The 24,286-nt window shown below is 36.1% G+C and overlaps 1 protein-coding gene across 4 annotated transcripts in view; it reads right to left on the bottom strand.

The window, feature by feature from the left end:
- The window catches only part of MSRB3 (methionine sulfoxide reductase B3), a 181,293-nt gene that overhangs the window by 96,365 nt on the left and 60,642 nt on the right, over positions 1-24,286 (bottom strand). The gene's annotated exons all lie outside the window — the stretch shown is intronic.

Below are 24,286 nucleotides of genomic sequence, written 5' to 3'. Positions count from 1 at the left end.
ATGCAAATATCAATACACATAGCACAATATGGAAAAGATACTAACGTTTTAAATTTGTTTTTGGGTGAAACAGGATAAAATATGTTTTTTTAAAAGGCACCTGATCTTTACAGATTAACTTGTTTCAGTAAGTTAATAAAGCAATACAAAACCAAATTCATAATTATTCTCTTTATTATTCAAGGTTTGAGAAATTATTCAACACCAAGTAACTTTTCACTAAGTTCTTTGGACACAGCAAATGAACCTAGTAACCCCATACATTTAATAATAAGAAGAAAAAATTCTGAGCTCTTGTGGGAACATTATGTTTCAGATATTGGTTAATACTGGTTGTAAATTCAGAAGCCTTTGAAGCTCGCAGTTTGGCTGTGGGAAAACTTCTGTTAGGTAATTACTCTCAAGATGCTGCTGATGTGCTGTCAAGCAGAATTAACCCTATGACTAGGCCTATCTACACAAGCTACTATAAAACAGCATTGTCTATATCTAGCTCTCAAACCAATTAGTGGGCATGCTGCCGTCGGATTTATATCACACATCAACAATCAATAGTATATATGTTCACAGCTGCCACAGCAAGATATAAGAACCGACCAGCAGGAGTCCTGTTAAAGGATGTTACATTGACAGAGAAGATTTTTTTTTTCCTGGAGAAATGTAGTTAACTAAGTGGGAAAAGAGATTTCTTTGAAATTATGCCAGGGTACCAAGCATTTTTGGAAGCGGTGGCTTTCTGTACCTAAATTAGCCTCAAGAGAAGTTATCAAAGGGGAAAAGGGAAGGATAAGCAAGAAGTTTCCTTGGTCACAAACAATGATTTTCTGAAGTCCTCCCAAACAAAGTTTCAGCTGGTACTTGTAATTGTATGATTGTGTGTGTGTGTATATATATAAAAAATATATACACATATATGTGTAATATGTAATACACACATATACATGTATATGTAAAATTGCATCCATGGTTATCAGTCAGCACCGCCGTAATCCTGATGCACATTTTCCCTAAGTCCTGGCCCTACCATAGTCCTCATCTCAACCCTTCTCTTCCATGTCCCTGCCTTCTATTTCAGGTACAAACCCATTTTCATATTTTGCCCTCTCTCCAATTCTGCAAAGCCTTGTCTCATGTCTCCTCTGTGTTTCCATCATCTCTTAGCACAACTCTAACAACACTTGCCACATGTTATCTTGCTGGTTTCCTTGTCTATCTCCCCCACTCAACTACAGCCATGCCCTATATAACCTCTGTAGCCACAACACCTAAATTGGGACTAGAGTTTGTGTTCAAATGTCTGTAAAGATAATTTTTTGCATCTATGCATGCCCTTTCTCCTTCTTAACCGTATAGAAGCCAGAGGTGTTCTTCCTTCTGCTTAAGCTTCCCTCCTTCTGGGTCCTAAAATGCATCTCTCATCTCCCTTGAAACCATGCTGTATCAATTACTCCTTTTCTCTGCCTTATCTTCAATATCTGGTTCTCCACAGATTCCTCTTCCCTTCATGATGTAAGTGCTCCAGAATTGTTTTTAAAGGACCCCTTCAAATCTGTGCCTTGCTTTGTTATCCCTCTTTTATCTGGCTTTACAATCAAATTGTAATGTAAAAAAGATGTATAGACTATATCCTATATCATCTATCTCCCTTTCCTAATCTCCCAACATATTCAATCCTTGAACCAGTGTGATCTGCCTTTGCTAAGGTTTATCAGAAGCTTCCCAATGTTAAATGCACAAGCCGTGTCACCGTCCTTACTTTACTAAACCTATTTCTTTCATCGGACATACTGCCCACTTCTTTCCAGTGTGTCTGTCACTTCCCTTCCTCCTCCTGTCCCTTAAGTATTAGTGAGCACCAGAGTTCAGCCCTCAGGCCACCTGAAACACTGTTCCCACTCTCTAGGGTACAGATGTGTCTCAAAATCACCACAGGAGTTTGCTCACCTGCAGGCTCCCAGGACTTCTCCTGGTGATTCTGATTTAGTAGGTGATTTAGAAGAAATTCCCATCTTAACAAACTGTCCAAATGAAAACATTTACTTGACCATATCTTGACCCATATATTCAAATAATAAACAAAATACTACCTGAATGTCACACTGTGGCCTTAAATGGCACACATCAGAAATGATGGCATTATTCCAGATTTCTTCTGCACCCCCAATATCTAATTAGCCATCAAGACCTGTGGATTCTACATCCTTCCCCTCCTCTCTATCTTCACTTTCACTATCTTTAGGCCTTTCCTTGGCTGAATAACCTCATAACCAGTGTCCTCCTTCCCTTCAGATCCACCAGTAGTGAGCAAGAAGCTTTTGCTCTGGCCTTCCTCTGCCTGTGCTCTTTTCCACCAGCCAAGGAGTTCTCTTTTCCACCTGAAGCGCTGACTACCAAGGTCACCATCATTCTCTACCCAAATGGCTGTAAGCTGCTTCTCTGACCTACATGGGCCCCTTCTTCAGGTTAGGTAGTACTACTAGCATGTGTGTACCTCCAGTCCAAGAAGTGGCCAAAAGTTGTCAGATGAATGAAAGAGCTTGCACCCGAGGGCTGGAGGGACCCCTTGGCCCTAAAAGAATGGAGAAAAGGTGTGCCATAGAAAGCAGGTGCTAGCTGTCTCACTACCCTTCACATTCCTGCTCAGAGAACTCTTAATGCAAACCCTCCTGTGAGGGTGAGTGACTGAGAGCACCTGGGGGCCAGAGGTTGCCCTTGGACTGGATTGGCATGAACTAGATCACTTTGGAACTCAATGCCTGGCTGTTGGATATAGAAGGAGCAACGGGTGGGGGCCCAGAGCCTCTGGCAGAAATGAAAAAGCCCCTCCCCACAAAAAGAGCAAGAGAAAGGAGGTATTTATCTGCAGATTCCATGGCCACTGGAAGAGAAAGCTGAGTGAGCCTTTCCCTCCTCTCCTCCAGCTTGGCCCAGTTACCACTGCCCTGGCATTTCCTAGGGTAAATTCATAGTCTTTTGGTGGAAGACAAAATTAATTTTAAATTTGCACTACTCTCAGTTATTTGGTAACATTTTTCATTATAAGATATATGTGTCAAGGTAGGTTGGTGTATCCTTTTCTAACAGTTTTTTGCCTTGATTTTTAAATATTTAGCTATACTGTATGTATCTATGCTACCATTTGTCCTCTTGCCCAGGCCCTGCAAATGTTAGGTCTGGGCCTAGTAATAAGTCATCGTGTAAAAACATAGGCATTACTATGGGTTGTGGACAAAAAGGTTTGAAAGCCACTGACCTGGGGACATTAAGTCCCCACTCCTCTGCATGGCATATAAAGAGTCCTCCATGATCCAGCTCTCCGTTCCATCTCTAACTCACACTTTGTATGCATCACTCCCATCAGATGAAACTATTGCCATATTATTTCTTAATAATCAAGGCTCACGTGATCATGTTGGCATCCCGCCTGCCCCCATCACCTCACAGGCTCCTTGCTTCCCCCTCAGTTACCCCACAGTGGGGGCCTGGCACAGCACTCCCCACATGGTGTGGCACCAACACTAAGCTGAGTGAGGTGCACACTGGGTTTCATGCATCTTCATGCTCCCAACACTGAATGCGGCACCTGACACTTAAGAGTTATTAAAAATGTGTAGTAGAAATTAGCACAAGAACAAATGAATCTGTATATTAATAGAAGGCCAAAAACAAGATAAATGATTAAAATGTCTATAAAATACCTAATTCTGAGATACAAAAAAAAAATCATGTCAGAACACTTTTATTCCTCTGATTGTCTTATCTTCTCTAGGGATAGCTGGTCAATACATAAAATATACACATAAAGTGCAGAGAAAACATCTTCACAAACCAATTAGTGGCCTTGGGTATCAATTAAAAAAAATCTTCAGAATTCTCAGACACAATACTGAACATTCAAAAGAATACAGCTACCCTTTTTTATAATTAAAACATGATAATAGAAGTTAAAACTGTCAGTATGGGGTTAGGGAAAATTGGTCCCTTGTTGTTCTAAGTTAATTCAGATTCCTATTAGATTTTACATACAGACTTAAACACAGAGAGACACAAAGTACTCCTCTATCATCCTATGAACTATGATCATCTCGACTTTTAAATCCCCTTTGAGAAAGGAAGTGAAATATGGATAAGGACGAATATATGGCAAGTGTACAAAAAGAGTACATATCTAATACAGACTGTACAAGAAAAGAAAAGAAGGATGGTCATTCATTCCAAACATATTTTTACGTGTTTATTTTTAGTAGTATACTATGCTAGATGGTAGGGATACAAAATTGCATAAAATAGGGTATAATATGCATAAATATAATTGTGTCTCCACAGACACCCATTTTACCTCGAATTATATACTCACTTCTAAGTTCAAAACTATTCAACCACTTCTTTTGGCAACTGCCAAAAGATGGTGATTATAGCACAGAATGTTACTGCTTTCCAATATTCATCCTCCCCTTTTTAATTTTAGAAAATCTCTTGAGTTTTAAGTGGGTACACAGACAATATTTCCACATTATTTCCCAACTGTCTTGTTGCTAGTTGTACCCATATGACTAAGTCCTTGCCAAGAGGATGCAAGCAAAAGTGAGGTGATAACATCTGAGTTATTCCCTTATAGAGAAGGAATGTACCCTTCCTGTCTTTCTGTTCCTTGCCACTGGCTGGAATGTTAATGTAATTCTAGGAGCTGAAGTAGCCATTCTTAGATCATGAGGGGAAAACCGATATTAGAATAGTAAAGCAATAAGATAGAAGGCACCTATAGAACTGCCATATGAATCTCCAACTGTTATTTTGTTTTTTGTGCGTGTGTGTTTGTTTTTTTGTTTTTAAGACAGAATCTCAATCTGTTGCCCAGGAGCATGCTATCAGCTCAATGCAACCTCCGCCTCCTGGGTTCAAGCAATTCTCCCGCCTCAGCCTCCCAAGTAGCTGGGATTACAGACATGTGCCACCACACCCAGCTAATTGTTCTGTTTTTAGTAGAGATGGGGTTTCATCATGTTGGCCAGGCTGGTCTTGAACTCCTGACCTCAAGTGATCCGCCTGCCTCAGCCTCCCAAAGTGCTGGGATTACAGGTGTGAGCCACCACACCTGGCCCCAAGCTGTTTTTTTTTTAAGCCACTATTATTTTGGAGTCTTGTCAGAACAGTTGAGCCTGTATCCTATCTACCACAGCAATATTGCCACATTTTACAAGATTTAAATAAAAATTTCCAAAATTTTAAATCTGAAAATGAACTTTTCATGAATTGTAAGCCAGAAAGGGTAGACACTAGGAGAATTCAAGTATCATGTATACTACTTAAATAATTAAATTATGTAATACATGCACTCTTTTGATAATAGAGTTGCAAATTTTCAAAAGAGGTCACTTTTAGTCATTGGTTAGAGCTGTATACTCCTGGACAAATTTAGAAAACTACCATTTTACCCTTACAGAGAATAGCCCAGTGTCCACAAAAGTTCTATATATATTGAAGCCAAAAGATATTTTATTTTATTTTATTTTATTGTCTCTCTTGGGAAATCCACAAAATCTCAGAGAACATTGCTTTTCATTTAATGTTCAACTATATCAAAAATTTTAAAATGGGAATCACATGAGTATCAAGTACAGAAATTAGCATCACAGAAGGTGTCAGAGAAGTGAGGGTGTTGTTCTTAATGTTTTTAACTGATATCAACTAAAGATTCTAGCTGCAGGCAACTGTTAGCGGGAAGGAGCATGGGTGACAGCCTGATTTTTGCCTATAAGCGCATTATATATGGCAACTTCACAGCAAGGATTTTGTAAAACAATCCAAGTCAAATAATCTATCCTGTTGTCCCCTCAACACAAGAAAATTTTTCAAAAATTCCAGTATTTCAGCGTCCTACTTGTAGACCTACAAGGTCTACCAATGTCTTCTACCCCCAGAAGTAATTCAAAGGCCTTCACCGACCAGCCTAGTGAGAACAGCAGTGAATATTTATGTGTCCTTTTAATTTACATAAACACAATATGCTTCCTCTGCGTGGAATGCTTCCTCCTCCCTCCCCCACTCTACTATACCTTAACCCCTTTGCCTACCTAACTTCTGAAACTTTCTCCACATCTTAGTCTAATTATCAATTATTTGAAGAAGAGTGGGCAGGCTCGATTAAATCCCTTTCATTTCATTGCAGCAGTCATTCTTTTGCACTCATCAGAGTTGTAATTGTACATTTGTGCATAATAATTATTTGATCATACTAAAGGAGTTCAGTAATAGTGGCGACACTATTAATTGCCTACCTAACAGCCTGTCTTAATAACAGAATTCCATTTTGAAGAGTGCTAAAAAATGTGCACTCCCCAGGGATGAACCACGATTGGACTAAGCCAATCATGGCAACCCTATTTGTTGTCAGTGACTGGTACAAGGAGAAACACTTAATCCAGTCCTGAGCAGTGAGAGGAAAGGTAAAGTCTGCTGGTGATGTTTCTCAGAAAGGTTTTTTCTGCATGAAAAGGAGAAAGATGATTTAAGGAGAAGGCCCTTTTTCTATTCTTTTCCTATTTCCTGCCTTTGAAAATACCACATAAGGATATGCCACTTAGAACTGATATAGCAATCTTGCAGCCCTGAGAGGGACACCAAGATAATCACAGAAATCCCAGCTCACAACTCTGATATAATTTCTATTCCAAACCTGCCTTTCTCTAGAGTCCTCACTGAGTTAGATAGTAGGGTCTGGCATTGCCAGTCCACTTTTACTTGGGTATTTCTATCCTTTTAACCCAACATATTAACCGACATTGTTATATCAGCTGTAGGTTATGAGTTACCTCCTTACTGTGTTTAAAATTTAGGCCTCTATGTTACATTTCCATAATAATGATTTAAATAAAAGGTGCCTATTCACTGTATGGTTAATTTTTTAAAAAACTGAAAAAAACAGAACTTTAAAACCCAGAAATTTAGAAATCAGGATAATCATGAGTAAAAGAGCAGCAAGAATTCAGTCAAGCCACTTTGAAAACATGATACAATTACAACTATTATGACAAATCATGTGGTTTAACAAAATATAGTATTATACTTCTTTTAACTTTCATGTGAAAATGAGATTTATGGTTGCTTGGTTAAGATATATCACTAAATTAAATCATGCCAAAGTCTTAAGATTTGCCAGTATCAAGAAGGAATAAATCATGTTCCAAGAAGTCTAAATTCATTACAAAATATTAATATCTAGGAGAACAAATTGAGACATAAAAATGACTCAAAGAAACTAAAAGAGCAAAAGGTATATAAAAAATACATTTAGAAGCTGTGGGCCACATTCATTTTTCCACAAATTGACTTTTAAGGAAGCAGGCTCCATGTAGGCATCAGAGGTACACACGGTAAGCAAACAGGTCTATTTCTTGTCCATATTCACGTAACAGTTGTGGGAAAAGAGCCAACAGAGACAAACAGAACAAGTCAAGTCCCAGCTCTCCCACTTTCCACCCTATGCAACTTTAGAGAAGTCAATGACGATTTTAAGTCTTACCATCTATAAAACAGGTAACACATTCACCTTTAAGAACGCTTGTGTGGATTAAATGAGATGATACCATAAAGTACCCAGGTGGTCCTGACACATATTAGAAGCTGAGTAAAAGGTAGCTTTCATCGAAACAATGATACTAAGTGAAGTTTACCTATGGCCACAAGCACAATTAGTAATATCATACTTGAGGTACAAATACCAGTAAAGCTAAGTTTTTTTTTTTTAAAGCACTACATTATAAAAGAAATAATTATTACTTTGGTTAAGATCTTATGTGAGGTGAAACTTTAATATGGATGCCAAAATGATGTAGAAAAACAATAACAGAATAGTTACAAAAATAGCTGAAGAAATTGGAAATGTTTAAGAGGGAAGGCTAATGGAAAATAATATAAATGACCTGATTATGCAATATGGAAAGGCTATCTTATTTGTTCTTAAAACACAAATAAAACATTCTCCCACTAAAACAGTGGCACAATGCACTTGAAAGCATAGTGCAGTGAGAATCAGAAGACCTGGATTCTAGGTCAGAAACCTGGACAAATCATTTAAGTTGTGAACTCCATTCTTCTCATTAGTGAAATGAGGTTATTGAAGTGAGTCAATGTTGCCCCACACAAGCTATCCCATTAAAAAGGTAAATTACCTACTTTTTTTCCCCCCCTGCATTCCCAGGAATGAAGAAAGGGGAACACAGAGAGAAGCGAACAGAGGAAAAAGTAAGCGTGAAGGGACAAAAAGTTGCATCTGTAGAACTCAAACCTGCAGATAGAGAATGCTGACAAAATAAATAATTTGTAAGGCCATTTTTGGCTCCCAGCTTCTACAATTCTTCCCTAGGCCTTGTGGATATTCACCTTCTCTGAATTCCTGTCTATGTGATTTATGTTTCCTCTAAAATAATGTAATTGTTTCTTGTGTATATTTATATCTCCACAGAGAATGAGGCTTTTGAAAGTCAAGGCCCTTTATCTATTGAGAATAAATTCAAAATGCTAAGAAAATAACATTAAAGAGAACAGAATACACCTTCATGTTATTGGATGAATTATGTTCCCCCAAAATTCATATGCTGGGGGTTGATATTTTAACCCCTAGTATCTCAGAATGTGACTGTATTTGGAAAAAAACATTTTAAAAGAGTTAATCAAGTTAAAATGTCATCCAGGGGGACCCTAATCCAATGTGACTGGTGACCTTATAAAAAGAGGAAATTAAGACAGACACACAAGGAGGCAAGGCCAGGGGAAGACACAGGGAGAAGATAACCATCTACAAGCCAACGAGAGACCTCAGAAGACATCAGACCTGGTGACATCTTGATCTTGGACATCTCCCCTCCCAAACTATGAGACAATAAAATTTTGTCAAGTCTCCCAGTCTGTGATACTTTGTTATGGCAGTCCTAGCAAACTACATTTCACTTCTACAGTTAGCCACTTAGCAACCCCAAACCTCCAATAAAAGCCAAAAACCTAGAAGTGAGCCAAATCAAACAAAACATATACAGTTCTTCCATACTTTAACTCGTTTTACAAAATGTGTTTGACTTCCCTACTCTTCATCACTATTTTCAAACATATTCTGCCGAAGTGCTTAACCTGCATTTTGGCCACTGGGCAGCTGCTTCTGCAAATTACTGGAGACCACCAGTAGCATGCCAGAAGATTCTAATCAATGGGATCTTTGTCTGTTCATATCACTTTGTGACAATTTCCAACGCATTTATTTGTTTGTGTGTTTGTTTCTTGGTCTTGTCTTTCAAGATTGGTGTTGTGTACACACTTGTCATGTGTTCTCTGGGGGATGAAGCAGATTAGGAGTTAGTAAAATTTACCAGTTTCATACATAATATTTATTCTCTTATATTCCCCATAAATTTTCATTTCTGCCTTAGGTTGTAATCAGGAAAAGAACAATAGAAGTTATGGCTAGCGGGTTAGTTCTAGACACAATTACTGACAGATTCTAAAAGTTTAGAGCTGTAAAAATCTCAGACAAGAGCAATACAGAGTTGACTAGCACTTTGGACACTTCGATAGCCTCTGAGGACATAAATGTGGATGAGATGATAAAGGAGGAGCATCCTTTTCACTTTACAGAACTCTGTAGAATTATTTAGAAGGCAAAGAGAGTCCTATGTAGCTCATTAAGGGCCTAAACGCAACATTGTTATATAACTCAATTTATTACATATAATGATAGCTGTAAGTCATAAAATTAATCATTACATTTTTCTTTTTAGTAAGGAAGGTAATACTATTTAGACAATACTACATTAAAAATCATTAGTTAATGATTTGGGGGTTAAAATTAGGAAGAGGGGAGGGGGAAGAAGAAAGAAAAAGGCAGGGTGATGGCAGGCCAATGCATCCAGGAAGGAGAGAATGAGAGAGAGAATGGTAAAAGATAAAGTTATAGAAGTAGGTAAGGGTAGACCACAACTTTAAATGCCATTGTAAGGAGTTGCGGTTTTGAAAGATATAAGGATAACCTATCACAGGTTGCAATATAATTTAAGTGTACTTAAGTCTTCACCCTGCTATGTGAAGAATGAACTACAGTGGGACAAAAGCCAAAGCAGAGAGGCCACCTACCATCCAGATTTTGGCTTCCAACACTACTGTCTAATAAAGAGGACTCCTTGAAGAAATGGCTGATTCTAGGACTACAGCAGGAAATATACAAGATAAGCCTGGATCATCAAGAAGTGCCAAAAAGTAAGAAGCACTCAAAAACACAATAAAAAAAAATACACCCCACATTGATGGGAATATATCAAAGAGACACAGGAGCCAAATGAAAGAGCTCTCAATAGCCAAACCTGGAACAGTATGAGCAACAACAATAAATAAAGTAGTATTGATTATAACTCAAAAGTATAAAATTAATATCCATGAGTCTATACTGATATAAATAATTATTGATTAAATAAAGAAGAGACTTGAGCCCAGGAGTTCAAGACCAGCTTGGGCAACACAATGAGACCCCCTTCTCTACATGGGCATGGTGGTGCACACTTGTAGTTCCAAGTACTCGGGGGGTTAAGGTGGGAGGATCACTACAGCCCATGAGTTTGAGGTTGCAGTGAGCTATGATCACGCCATTGCACTCTAGTCTGAGTGACAGAGTAATATCTCGCCTCTACAAAACAAAGATAATAATAAATGAAAATAAAAGAGAAAAAATAGACAACTCTCGCTTGCAGAAGAATTCCAAATAATTTATGTAGAGATACTCTGCCCTCAAGGATGGGGAACATAAATCCCTACTCTTTTTTAAGTGTAAGCTATGTGTAGTGACTTTCTTCCTAAGAATACAGTAGGAAAAGGAGGAGAAAAAAGTATGTTTACAGTGGAGAAACCTAACAAACACTACCTCAGCCACATGGTCAAGGTCAATATCAAAAGTGATGACATGTTGTTCGCATATACCTTTAATATGAAGTGATGAAAATGGTACTTAACCTCTGTGATCTTCCTCCAAAAACCCCATAACCCCGGTCGAGTTATGAGAAAAATACCAGACAAATTCTGGCAGAGGAGCATCCTGCAAATACCTGATCATGACTCCTCAAACCTGCCAAGGTCATCAAAAATAAGAAAAGTCTGAGAAACTGTCACAGTCAAGAGAAGACTAAGGAGACAGAAGGACTAAATGTGTGGTATCCTGGATAGAATCCTGGAACAGAAAAAGGACATTAGGTAAAAACTAAGAAAGTCTGAATAAAATGGGCTTTAACTAATAATTATGTACCAATATTCATTTATAATGATAACAAATATACCACACTAATATAAGATGTTAATAGGAGAAACTGTGTGAGAGAATATATGTGAACTCTCTGAACTATCAACTGTTCTAAAAAATGAAGTCTATTTTTAAAAAGCCAAAGAAGATAGGCTCATAATAGTTCAGGTCAAAGAGGGTAAAGATGATGGTGGCTTAGACTAGAGCAGTAGCAATGGATATGAAGAGGAGTCAGACTCAGAATATATTTTGAAGGTGCATAGAGCAAAATGCATTGGTAGACTAGATATGGGAGGTGAGGGAAAGAATAATTAAAGATGACTGAGAGGCTCTTAGCTCCAGTAACTCGGTGGATAATGAGTAGTACCTTCATTTAGTATATGGGGAAGAAATGAAGGAGGAGTAAGTTTTGTTCCTTTGGAGTCATTTGCCACCTCAGTTTGTTCCTTATTCCTGGTTTATTCTTGTGAGCTACTAGGATCAATAAGAAAACTTCAAGCTGCATGGTCCCACACAGGATATTAGATTCATATAATTTTCTTGTTTTTTAAAAAATCATAAGGATACTAAAAGCCTACTTTATAATAGAATAGTATATAATTGCCTTGAAAAGAGATAGTATAAAATGTTTCTTGACCTAACTTGGGGACAGAAAATCAGTACTAAACCACTTTGTTCCCTGGGCCCAAATCAATAATTCAAGAACATGTATGATTATCCGAATTACATTAACCTTTTGAAAAGCACAGTTGAAGAATTTAGAAATCTATACTTTTAAGTTCTCCAGATAATCCTGAGAACCACTAACCTGGATGTTCTTTTAAAGCTAAGAAAATCTCACCTATTTAAAATAGAGCATTCTATTTTTCTAATTACTCCAAAGTAACTTTTTGCCTAATGAGGAAGTGAAATATGTCCCCTCACCAAAATCCCACAAATCACCACTAAAGAACTTACTCATGTAACCAAGTACCACCAGCTCCCCAATAAACTATGGAAATATTTTTTTTTAAAGTCCCCTCACATCGTATAAACTTTCACATTGAAAAGTTTTTAAACAGCACTGTTATAAAGTTGTCTTTGTGAGAAGCAATGAACTAAGCACCAAACAAGTGCAAATCCATCAGAAAAAGACCCAGGCCCAGGGCAAAAAGTAATACATTTGCTACTTTCTTGGTGAACTTATTAAAACTATTATTTTATTTTACAGCTATTGTCTCTGAACACACGAATCAAATTATAAAACCTTAGATTCCATTGATTACTCAGGCAGGGCCAATAGACCACCTAAAATGATTCATCACTAAAAAGATAAATTTCCTGTGGTCAGTAAAATTACACTATAGTAAGCCCCCAAGCAAAACTAATAAGAAAGACAAATATTCAATATCAAGAACCCTTCCTTCAAATCTAGAAATCACGAAAAGAAGTTCACTGGAACATTCATAAGTCATAGTCAGTCAAGAGCATTTATGGAGTGCTCACTATGTGCAAAGCACTCTATTTAAAGGATGAGGTCTTGCTTAAAGTATCCATAATTCAGCCCATAAAGCCCTTTATAGTGTAAGATCAACAGTTTGAACCTCAATCAAGAGCAAATGGATAGCTCGTTCATACTGAAAGATGCAGGTGTATTTGGTCAGTCAGTGCTGCTGGATTTTAAGTTCAATGGGTCTTTGCAGTCTGTGTAAATTCAGACTTCTGGGTGGTCTTCCAGAGCAATCTCAAAGAGGGCATACCACAGAGGTACTGGAGTTAATTTATGCTTACGCAGACTATGAGTCATGCGACTGCCATTAACACTATATACTTAAGTGAGTACATAGAAGTAAAATGCGCAAATCTCCAGCAGCATAAAGCAAGCTTCCTTAGAACAAAAAAAAATTGCAACTAGAATGACCACTGAAAAACAAATCAAGACATGAATGAACAAAAGTGTAGGTTGTTTCAAGTGCAATGCAACATAATGAAGATGAAATATAAACAGCAGAAGGAATCATGGTCAGCCAACTTATGATTATGAAATACAGTACTGATAAACCAAATGGAGTTAATTATCTGGTTTGACCTTAATGGAGTCTCCTTTGTCTACTTACTGGTGGTGGTAAGAAGCAGCAACATGTTCGAATATAGAAAATAACAGCATCACTAATGAGAACAGCCATGTATTGAATTCCTACTCTAGGCAACATACTTGACACTAATACACAAGCAAAGAAACTAGCTAATCCAAAAAATGGAATACTAAAAACTAATCTCATAGATGGACAATCATTAATCAAAAAAATCTAACACGATTATTTATCTAAAAAATTTTCTATCCCCCAGAAGGAGAAAAAGTAATCTCCTTTTCTAAAGTTTATTCTACCTGTTCTTTAATCTCTTTCCCTCATTTCTAGCACCTTAAATTCATCTCTCTTTACACCTTTCTTCAATTTATTCAAAAAATTAAAATTTTTCCTTGAATCTACTTTCCCTCCTATTATAAGGAGTTAATTTTACCACTCCTACTCTAACTATAGTAGCATAACTATAATGACTATATTTTCCGGGGTAATTCCAATTTTAAATATTTTAACACGTTGTCTCCATTTCAGCTTGTGGTTTGAAAACATGAGATTGCATCCTAACATCTTCAAAATCTTACTTTCACTACTACTTCTATTAAAATTGCCTTTTCTAAATTTTCTAATATTGCCAACACAAATGACTGGTTCTTATGCTTGTGAGTCTCTGCAGCATTTCACTGCCTTATTCAACCCTTCCATGAAACTTATACTCTAACTTTGGCCTTTGTAGTCAACTTAAATATCTTCCTTATCTACTTTAGCATTTCCTACGTGTGTTATCAGGAACATTAGCTTCACAACATTTCCTCAATTAAAAAAATGTTCTGTGGTGAAAAAGTTTTGAAAGTGCTACATATATTTTACTCCTGGAGCTCTACAATGAACATTAGTGAGTTGTAGGCTCCATGAGTTTTATGATAAAGCAACTATTTGACTTACTTTAATTCAGTGTTTCCCAATGAGCCATCTTTTATTTTCCTAGTCCATGGCACTCATTTTCGTCACAGAACACAATATTAACATGTCCTGGAACTAGCATTATGTAGATGTAATGGTATGATGAAACAAATATTCAGTGGAACACACTTTGGGGAAGACTCATATACCTGAAATTTTATGTTCAAATCTCAAATATACCAGGCTTCCAAAACTGAATTCATCATCTTACTTTCCAAACTAGGTTTTAAACATCAAATTAATCTTTAGGAATAGCTTTTCACCAATCTCACATTCAGACAGTTGATAAATCTTTTCAGCTCTCCATGCCTGTTGTTTGTACTGTTTGTTGCATGACCTCTGACATCACCGTAAGGCAGGGCTTCCTTAACCTTCACATGGACTCATGGGAACCAAGCATAAGAACTATGGGAGAGTTTAAAAAGAAACTTCTGGAATCCACTATAATCTTTTACATCTGAACTTTGAGGAGAGGCTTGGAAGGTATGGTTCTAATGGACAGTGAGGTTTGCAAACTACTGAAGTAGACCCTGACAGCTCTACGACTTTTCCCCTTGAGCTAAGCCTTTTCAGTTCTCTTCCACTGTCATTTCAAAGTGACATGGTTTTGAGTCTCCTTAGCATCAGTTGCTCTTCTCTGAATGTAGCTTTTTACCCAATGGGGAAGTAAAAAAAGTCCCTTCACATTGTATAAACTTCCACACTGAAAAGTTTTTAAGCATTACTGTTACAAAGCTATCTTAGTGGGAAGCACTGAACAAAGCACCAACAGGTGAAAATCTAGAAAAAGACCCAGTTCTGGGCAAAAAAATAATACACATACCACTTTACGTCTATAAATCTTTTAAAGCGAGGGTCTCATATTGAACCACACAGTGCTCTGGATACAGGCTGGCCACTTGGTAAGCTATTAAAACTATCAATTATCCATTGTCTCCTGAGTTTCTCTAGATCTCTTTCTACTCTAAGTAAGCAAAATCGCTCTCTTCCCCATCCCATCCCTGCAGCAAATTATTACTAGTTATCATCAACACCAATCGGCAATAACCAGAACTAACCCAGAATATGACCAATAACAGAATATGATGCAGTAAACAAACAAACCTTCCCAGAATTTTAAAGGAGTCCTTATCTAATAGATCTCCAGTCTCTATTCCAATAAGCAGCATGCCTCCCTTTCACTGATGAACCTTTGTTCTGAAAACTGCTATGTATACCAATCCTTATACTGTTTAATATCAATGCTTCACATGTACAGTGTTTTTTCCACTTACAAAACATTTCAACATTATTTACTTAATCCTCTCAAAAGTTCTTGTGACAAGGGTATTATCCTCATGTTACAAACGAGGAAATTAAGGCTCATAGAGGTTAAGTAGCTTATTCAAAGTCACACACAGTAAAGTGGGGAAAGTTGTGACTTTAACCTCACATGTATTGCACCTAATCATAGCTTTTTCCACTTTAAAATCCAAGTATAGTCATTGGCCATCATCAGAAAATTAGCACCAATTAACACTAGAGTGTGATAGTTACCAGATGGTGAATTACTCAGCAAAAAGAAGAATCAGCCAGAATACAGCGAAGCATTATAACATAATAGTGAGCTGGGGAAGGGTGTCTTAGGGACCAGACAGACATGAATCTGTGTCCTAGTTCCATCTCTTACTACCCGTGTTACCTTGAGCATATTACACATCCTTTGTGAGCTTTGATTTTCTATTTAAGTCAGTAAAAATAAAGGAGACAATTTTCTTTCTTTAAAGTGCTTAGCAAAATGCACAGTAAGTTATCAACCAATGGTGGCTTTAAAATATTACCAATTTTAAAATATTCAAACATGATAAACAGTTAATAAAATCAATCTGTTTGAAAATAAATGCAGATCTAACTTTGGTGTCCCGCCCTTCATCAATTGCCTCTAGGCTTCTGGGAATAGGACAGTGTAAGTGCTACAGGAAGATGGAAGATAGCCATGAGGAGGGAGAAAATTTGAAACCAGAAGGTTTGAGAAGTTTAAGCTTCCGGTGGCTACCTTTCATTAGGATGTCATCACCATTACCAGTCACTTAGGGATAAAAAAGAAAAGAAGCAGCAACAACCTAGAAGAGATGGCAGTGGGCAAAGTATCTACCATGAATGTGAGTAGATGAGCAACATGGATTTTGGCCTTTAAAAATAAATGTGGAATTACATTCTAAGTCATTCCTAAGATAAATTTTGTCATAGAGAGATGATGTGTTTAAAGTCAGTTTTTAAAATAAATTGTTCAGTGTTTGTAACACATTGAACAAAGGTAATATGAAAATATTAGTGTCTTTCTGATACCTTATAAATACTTGCTAATTTTAAACTTAAAATTACAGATTTTGAAAATCACCTATAATTGCACCATCCAGAGACAACTACTGTTAACATTTGGTACAAAACCTTTTAAACTATTTCATATGCATATATTTACAGGTATGCATATTTTATAAATATGGGATCAGATGTTAATACTCTTTTAGACTTATAAATGTATTTTAAATCTCTTTCCAGATAATTAAATTTTCTTTTGCACTATTATTTGAAATGTCAGATATATTTTCACCATATGGCTTATTTACATAGACCCCTATTTTGGACATTGAAATTATTTTTTGCCATCATAAGAAGAATGATTAAGAACATTCTTGTAGCTATATCTTTATGCATAAAAATGATTCTTGGAATAAGTTCCTAGAAATGTAATTGCTAGACCTATGGCATGTAGAATTCTAAGACTTTTAAATAATGTGTTACACTGCTATCCAGAAAGGTACTACCAATTCACACCCTACCCTGCAGTAGAAAGTGTTAATTTCCTATGCTCTGATCAATACTTAATTTGACAATATTGGAAATCTTCACTAATTTGGTAGGTGAAAAATTATTCATCCTTTTACCTCATTTTTTATTATTAATAGGTGAAAGATTTTTCCTTAGCCTGTGGATCATATGTATTTCTCATTCCGAAAAGTATCTGTTTATATCTTCTGCCCATTTTTCTGATGTTTGTCTTTCTCAGTTGATTTTGATATGAATCTTTTGTCCACCAAATGGGTTGGGTTGCATATGTATTTCCCAGTTTGCTTTTTTGTCACTGCTGGTTTTTTTGTCTGTTTGTTTGTTTGTTTACAATATACTCTATGGTGTTTATGAGCTCTAGAAATGTAAAATATTTAGTAGTCCAATCCAATGTCTTTTACCTTTTTATTTCTGCTTTGGGAATCTTGTTTAGAAAGGCCTACATCACCCCAATGTTATACAAGTTCCCACTTACATTTTCCCCTAGGACTTGTTTTGTCATAGTGTTGAGTGGTGAGAGACAACAGAAAAAAACACTTTGGTTTTTCTTCTATACCCTTACAAATGGCTTCTTAGATTTGATGAAACATAGTATTAATTTATACTAAGAGGTTTTTTAATTAAGGAATACATTTTGAATGTGTATAAAAATCTCTTATGAGTACATATTAAAATGATTATAGTTTTCCTAAGATGTCCCAGTATTGAATCATTTGTATATCCCTGAAATAAACCTTACCTTTATCATGACATGTTACTTACTCAACATATTGCTATATTCCTTTAACTAACATTTTATTTAAGATTCTTACATCTATTTTCATTTTTATTTTTAATTTTTGTGGATCTATAGCAGGTATATACTTATGGGTTACCTAAGATATTTTGATACCAGCATACAATACATAATTACCACATCAGGGTCATTACTGCAAGCATTTATCCTTTGTTTCAAGCAATCCAATTATACTTAGTATTTTTTAATGTACAATTATTTTTTGCTACAGTCTCCCTGCTGTGCTAGTAAATACTAGGTCTCATTCAGTTTTTCAATTTTTTTGTTCTTTATAACTATTTTTTGTACCGTTTAACCATCCTCCCTTTCCCCCAACTGTTCCAGCCTCTGGTAACCATCTTTCTACTCTCTCTCTCCATGAGTTCAACAGTTTTAATTTTTAGCACCCACAGATAAGTGAGAATATGTGATGTTTGTCTTTCTGTGTCTGGCTTACTTTATTTCACATAATGAACTCCAGTTCCATCCATGTTGTTGCAAATAACTGAATCTCATTTTTATGGCTGAATACTACTCCATTGTGTATATGTATCACATTTTCTTTATCTGTTCATCTGTGATGGACACTTAGGTTGCTACCAAATCTTGGCTGTTGTGAACAGTGCTGCAATAAAATGTGAGTGCATTTTATTTTCATAAATCAGATTGGTCTGTAGTTTTTCTTTGATTGAATACCTTTTTATCAGATCTTGGTTTTAGGGGTACTTTACATTTGTCAATAAGTTGATAAGAGTTATTCTGTTTTCTTTAATTGACACAGTTTATAATAGCAGAGGAATAATTTATTTTTGTGATAACTCAATTTCTTCTGAGGCTGCTGGTCTATTCAGGTCTTGTAACTCTTTCCGAGTCAAATTTTGTATTTTATTTTTTTTTTAGAAAATTACCCACCTCACTGAGATTTTTAATTTATTATACTTGGATTATACATAGTATTCTCTTACATTAAAATAGTTTTTTTCATCTCTTTGGTTTTAGCTTATTCTCATTTGTAGTGTTTTAAACATTATATTCTTCTTCCTTTCCTTCTTAACTTGACAGAAATGGTCAACTTTATCAGTCTTTTCAGAGATCAACCTCTTGAATTTATTTAACAGTTCTACATTTTTTATTTTCCATGTTAATGTATCTGGATGTTTTTAAGATTTTCTCCTTGCCTTTGATTTTCAGCAGTATGATAATAAGATATGGTTATTCACCCTGTTTCAGATTTCAAGCACTTTCTCAATCTGTAACTTGATGTTTCTTTCCAAGCTTGACAGTTTGAGAAAATTCTTGGTAATTATCGCTTCAAATATTGCTTCCTTCCCATCTTCTTTTCCCTCCATGTTATATTATATCCATGTTATAACTGAAACATATTTCTTATCTATATTTTTTTCTTGTCCTCCTAGCTTCAGTCTGGATATTTTCTACTAACCTGTTTTTTGCTGTTGCTGTCTGCCAGTCCTACTTTCTTGTGTGTTTAATATGCTGTTAAATTCATCTATTGTGTTTATACCTTCAGTTATTGCATTTTTCAGCCTTAAAACTACTTAATTTTTTACAGCAGATTCCAGCTTTCTGGTGAAATTCTCCATCTTGTCATCTATGATACATTAATCACAGTTATTTTAAAGCCTAACTTAAATATCTGTATATCTGGGCCATGTATAGACCTGTTGGTTTTGTCAATTTATTTCCCTTGATCCTGTACTTTGGTATGCCTGGTAATTTTTTATGAACGCCAGGCTTTGTGCATGCAAAACTGCACTCCAGATAATTTAATCTTCTTCCAGAGAGGGTTCATCCTCTGATAGCTCTCTGATAGCCAGCTAGACTGGGGAAAGGAGGTGGAAGATCACCTTAATCTATTTGGGGACTGAGCTGACTTGAGGTTGGATTGCAGGTTTTGTTAAGTTTGGTCTACCTTTTGTTTGCCCCCATTACAGTGGTGTGCTGAAGCTTGGGAGAACCTATTGTTATCATTTAAAGAACCTGTTGAGCTAGTTGCTAAACATAGGCATTATTAAAAATAAATTATGTAAATTTATAATTAAATGAATTACATTAAAAACAAAGATAATAAATATTCAAAATTCATCACTTCCCAATTATTTAACTACATTATTTACAACTGCCATATCTGTATTACAGAAATACTATGTAACAGTGTTACCAAACATCTCTTCCCAACCCCACATTTAGTGATGTCATATTTGTATTTGAAATAGCCCACAGTGGAAGTATTTGCACCACATAAATCAGAAAATACTAAAAGTCAGTGTTTGATTTATTATTTGTTGATTTACAGCTAGATTTACCATTCTGTTGGTTGTCTAGCTCAGTTGCTCTCAACAAGACACAATTTTGTCCCAGGGAATATTTGAGAATGTCTGGAGAAATTTGTGTTTGTCACAACTGCGGAAGAAGTGGGGACAATGCTACTGGCATCTAGTGGAAAGTCAGAGATGCTACTAAACATCCTACAATGCATAGGGCAGCTCCCCGCAACAAAGAATTGTCCATCTCAAAATGTAAATAGAGCTGAGGTTGAGAAACACCTGTCTATTCACATGTCTGCTTCTTAGTAGTATGTCTCTGTCTGGAATGTCTGGAAGCTTTTTTTTTTTTTTTTTTTTTTTTTTTGAGACAGAGTCTTCCTCTGTCGCCCAGGCTGGAGTCCAGTGGCACAATCTTGACTCACTACAACCACCTCCCAGGTTCAAGCAATTCTCCTGCTTCAGCCTCCCGAGTAGCTGGGACTACAGCTGCATGCCGCCACACCTGGCTAGTTTCTTTTGTATTTTAGTAGAGACAGGGTTTCACCATGTTGTCCAGGCTGGTCTCGAACTCCTGAGCTCAGGCAATCTGCCTACCTCAGCCTTCCAAAGTGCTAGAATTACAGGCACGAGCCAGTGCGCCCAGCTTGGAATCTTTACCTCTCTTCTCATGCCTAGAATTGGCAAACGCCTGGAGGAAAAAGGTGGACATTTTATCCCATTTTCTTTTATTGATTTTGTTGTTATTTTTCCAGCATTTTGAGATGAAGATTTAGTTTCATTATTTTTAATCTTCCTTATATTTGATAATAAAAAGGCTTGACTATGAATTTTTCTTTTAATATAGCTTTGGGTGGTTGATCCTATTTTTTATGACTTTTTGGTCTATGTACTGTTTTGTTGTTAAAGATTGTAGCCATAGACATCGTCATCACTCCCTTAGGTGAGACAGGTAGAACTTCACAGATGCAAGCAATGCTATTGTTGTAATAAGCATCTACTGAAAGTAAGTTCCAGGAGTAGTATATTAAAAACAAAGATAATAAATATTCAAAATTCATCACTTCCCAATTATTTAACTACATTAGACTACATTATTTACAACTGTCATATCTGTATTACAGAAATACTGTGTAATGGTGTTACCAAACATCACTTCCCAACCCCACATTTAGTGATGTCATATCTGTACTTGAAATAGCCCACAGCAGAAGCATTTGTATCACAGAAAACAGAAAATACATAAAAAAATTATTCAGAAAACATGGTAGGGGATTAATAATTATGGGAATCCATTACCAAGTATCTATCTACATTTCCACCATTTTAGTGTCAACTTGAATCATTTTATTCTGCTGTTATTCTTATCAGGATTATACTGCATTTATTTAACAAATAGTCAAGTACCTAGGATTTGCAAAATCCAATGCCCATGCAATGGAGTAGAGGTGGGGACTACAAAAGTCCTACATCATAACCTATTATCTCAAGTTTATAGTTTTGTTGGCGAGAGAGATTTGCAAATGACGAATGTATTAAAACTCTCAGTTACTCATGTAAGTCACACAATTTGGAGAATTTAAAATCCACACTAAAATGTTTTTAAATTATTAAACAGAAACCAGAAATATTTTGGATGAGATGGATCACTGTGTCAAATAATATATTATAAAATATTATGCAATAATGTTGACATCAAAAGTCAATTATACTGACTTATTTTGAGAACTTCAGATTTGCATGCTGTTTATGGCTTACTGTGTACATTTATTTAAAGGGGCAGTTTTTACAAATCTTACTTTATACTTCCATCTTTATATCTTTTCTAGCATGTTTCTGTGATCCTTTCCTTTGATATGATAGGGTTATGAATTAGAAAGAGTTGATGTTAGTCTCACTATTTAACAGTTGAGAAAAATGAGATAGAACATTAAAATAACTTGCCAATGGTTATGCAACAAAACTGTGTTGAAACTTTTTTTTTTTTTTTTTTTTTTTGTGAGATGTAGTCTCACTCTGTCACCAGGCTGGAGTGCAGTGATGTGATCTCAGCTCACTGCAATCTCTGCCGCCCAGGTTCAAGTGATTCTCCTGCCTCAGCCTCCCAAGTAGCTGGGACTACAGGCATGCACCACCACGCCCAGCTGATTTTTGTATTTTTAGCAGAGACGAGGTTTCACCATGTTGGTCAGGATGGTCTTGATCTCTTGACCTCATGATCCACCCGCCTCAGCCTCCCAAAGTGCTGAGATTATAGGCGTGAGTCACCACACCCGGCCTGTGCTAAAACTTTTGAGACACCATGTTTCCAACTGGTGAGCTGGATGGCTTCTATCTTTGTTTGACAATGTTATGTGATGGGTTCTTCATTCACGTGTAAAACACACTGAAGACATCTATCTGATTAAAATTTGTGCAATTCTCAATAACTATTTTTCAATAAACGAATCATTTATTTACAAAAAAGGCTTTGTGAATTATCTCAGAAGTACTTGCTAAAATTTATACATGATTTTTTATAAACTGCCTTTAAGTAATTTCAAAGTTTGTAAACTGGAATAATATTAATTTTCTGACTCATGTTTATCAAACAAGATGAATGTACATGAATTACAGTTAAAAGTTTTCCCTATTATGTTTCCCAGTTTATTCTAACTATCCATTCTAATTAACTGTGAAAAATGTAATCCATCTGGAAAATTAACTAAAAAACTAAGATTGTTATTTAGGTAATGCGAGGCAAGGTAAGATTGTTCTTCCCTCACTTTCCTTTCCCCAAATAATACACACACACACCTTCACATACCTAGGTATTTTATATGTATGTATTGCTTCAGTTCTTTTCCGTGTGTATATAACTTTAAAAAAAGAAAAATACAGTTATAATTATCTTTGTATAGTGTCATACTTTGAATCATGCCTTGCGATAGTTTTCTAGTTTCTCAAATAGAGTTGTTCTTTCCTTTTCTTATGCCATGCTTTTAATGTTCTTTTCTTTCTTCTAAAGTCATGCTTTGGCTGTGTTTTTACTCCCTGTCTCAAGCAAGTTCTTTTTTTCCAATCCAGCTGTGGTCTTTCTCTGAGTTTTCAGTTGAGTTGAAGATGGAAAAGTAACTGTCTCTATTACAAATACTTTTCCTAAAAATCATTGTATGGGGACAAGACAGGAAGGGTCAGTGGGCTGAGAGAAGTCAATTTTATATTCTCTTCAAAATAATATATTACTTATTCAGCTATAACACAACTTTAAGTAAGCCACCACTCAGAACTCTAGTTTATTTCAGAACAGTTTCTTTATACTGGAAAGCTTTCTTTATTAAAGGATTTTGAATAAGGTGAGAGGCAATTCAAATCTTTTAAAATTAAAGCTAAATGTACTTTGTTAGAGGTTAAGAAAAATTTTCTGGAATTGTGAGCAATTTCCAGCTAGAGTTCCACAAAAAGAAAGCTTAAGTTAAATTTATGTTACTCTCCCTAACAGAATTCCACAGTGACTGAAATGGTTGGTAAATATCATAAAGAGAGTTTTAAAAGGGTTGAGGAGACGTCATTTGAATAGAGAGGAAAATGGGAAAACTCTGTCTTCTCACTGTGCTCTTACATCCTCCCCCACCACACATACACACACACAGAATTGCATCACAGAGGGAAATGTTCATGTTGAAAGTGTCTTTTAGTGGTGAACGGAATAGCATGCATGGAGTAGCACAGTTGAGTGAATTGTGTGTGGCACTGGACTGGAATTTCCTCAGTGAAAGGGCATATGTTCTTAAAGAGCTGAAAAATGGCTTAAATTTTCTGGTAGCCTAGAATAAAATTGCATAGGAGGCTCATGTGAAATGTAGCATGTGTGAACAGTCTTGCAGCAGAGTTCCATTTGAAATGTAGCAACACAGCTGGAGCTGTGACTCATCACACTAATATCCACTGTTAACAGACAGACTCTGTCTAATAAAGCCTGTACTTTCTCACATTGTAAGGGTTTTTTAGGCTGCTGTGATAGTATGATATGTTCCCCAAACTTGGACAGGTCACTTGTATTTAACATTTGTTGAATACCTGGCATATCCAAGGCATTTTTCTGCATTTAGTTTTTACA

This window comes from Piliocolobus tephrosceles, chromosome 10 (assembly GCF_002776525.5).
Source record: "Piliocolobus tephrosceles isolate RC106 chromosome 10, ASM277652v3, whole genome shotgun sequence".
Taxonomy (NCBI): domain Eukaryota; kingdom Metazoa; phylum Chordata; class Mammalia; order Primates; family Cercopithecidae; genus Piliocolobus; species Piliocolobus tephrosceles.
Note: the sequence above shows the minus strand (reverse complement) of the source record. Positions and strands in the feature narration are given on the sequence as shown.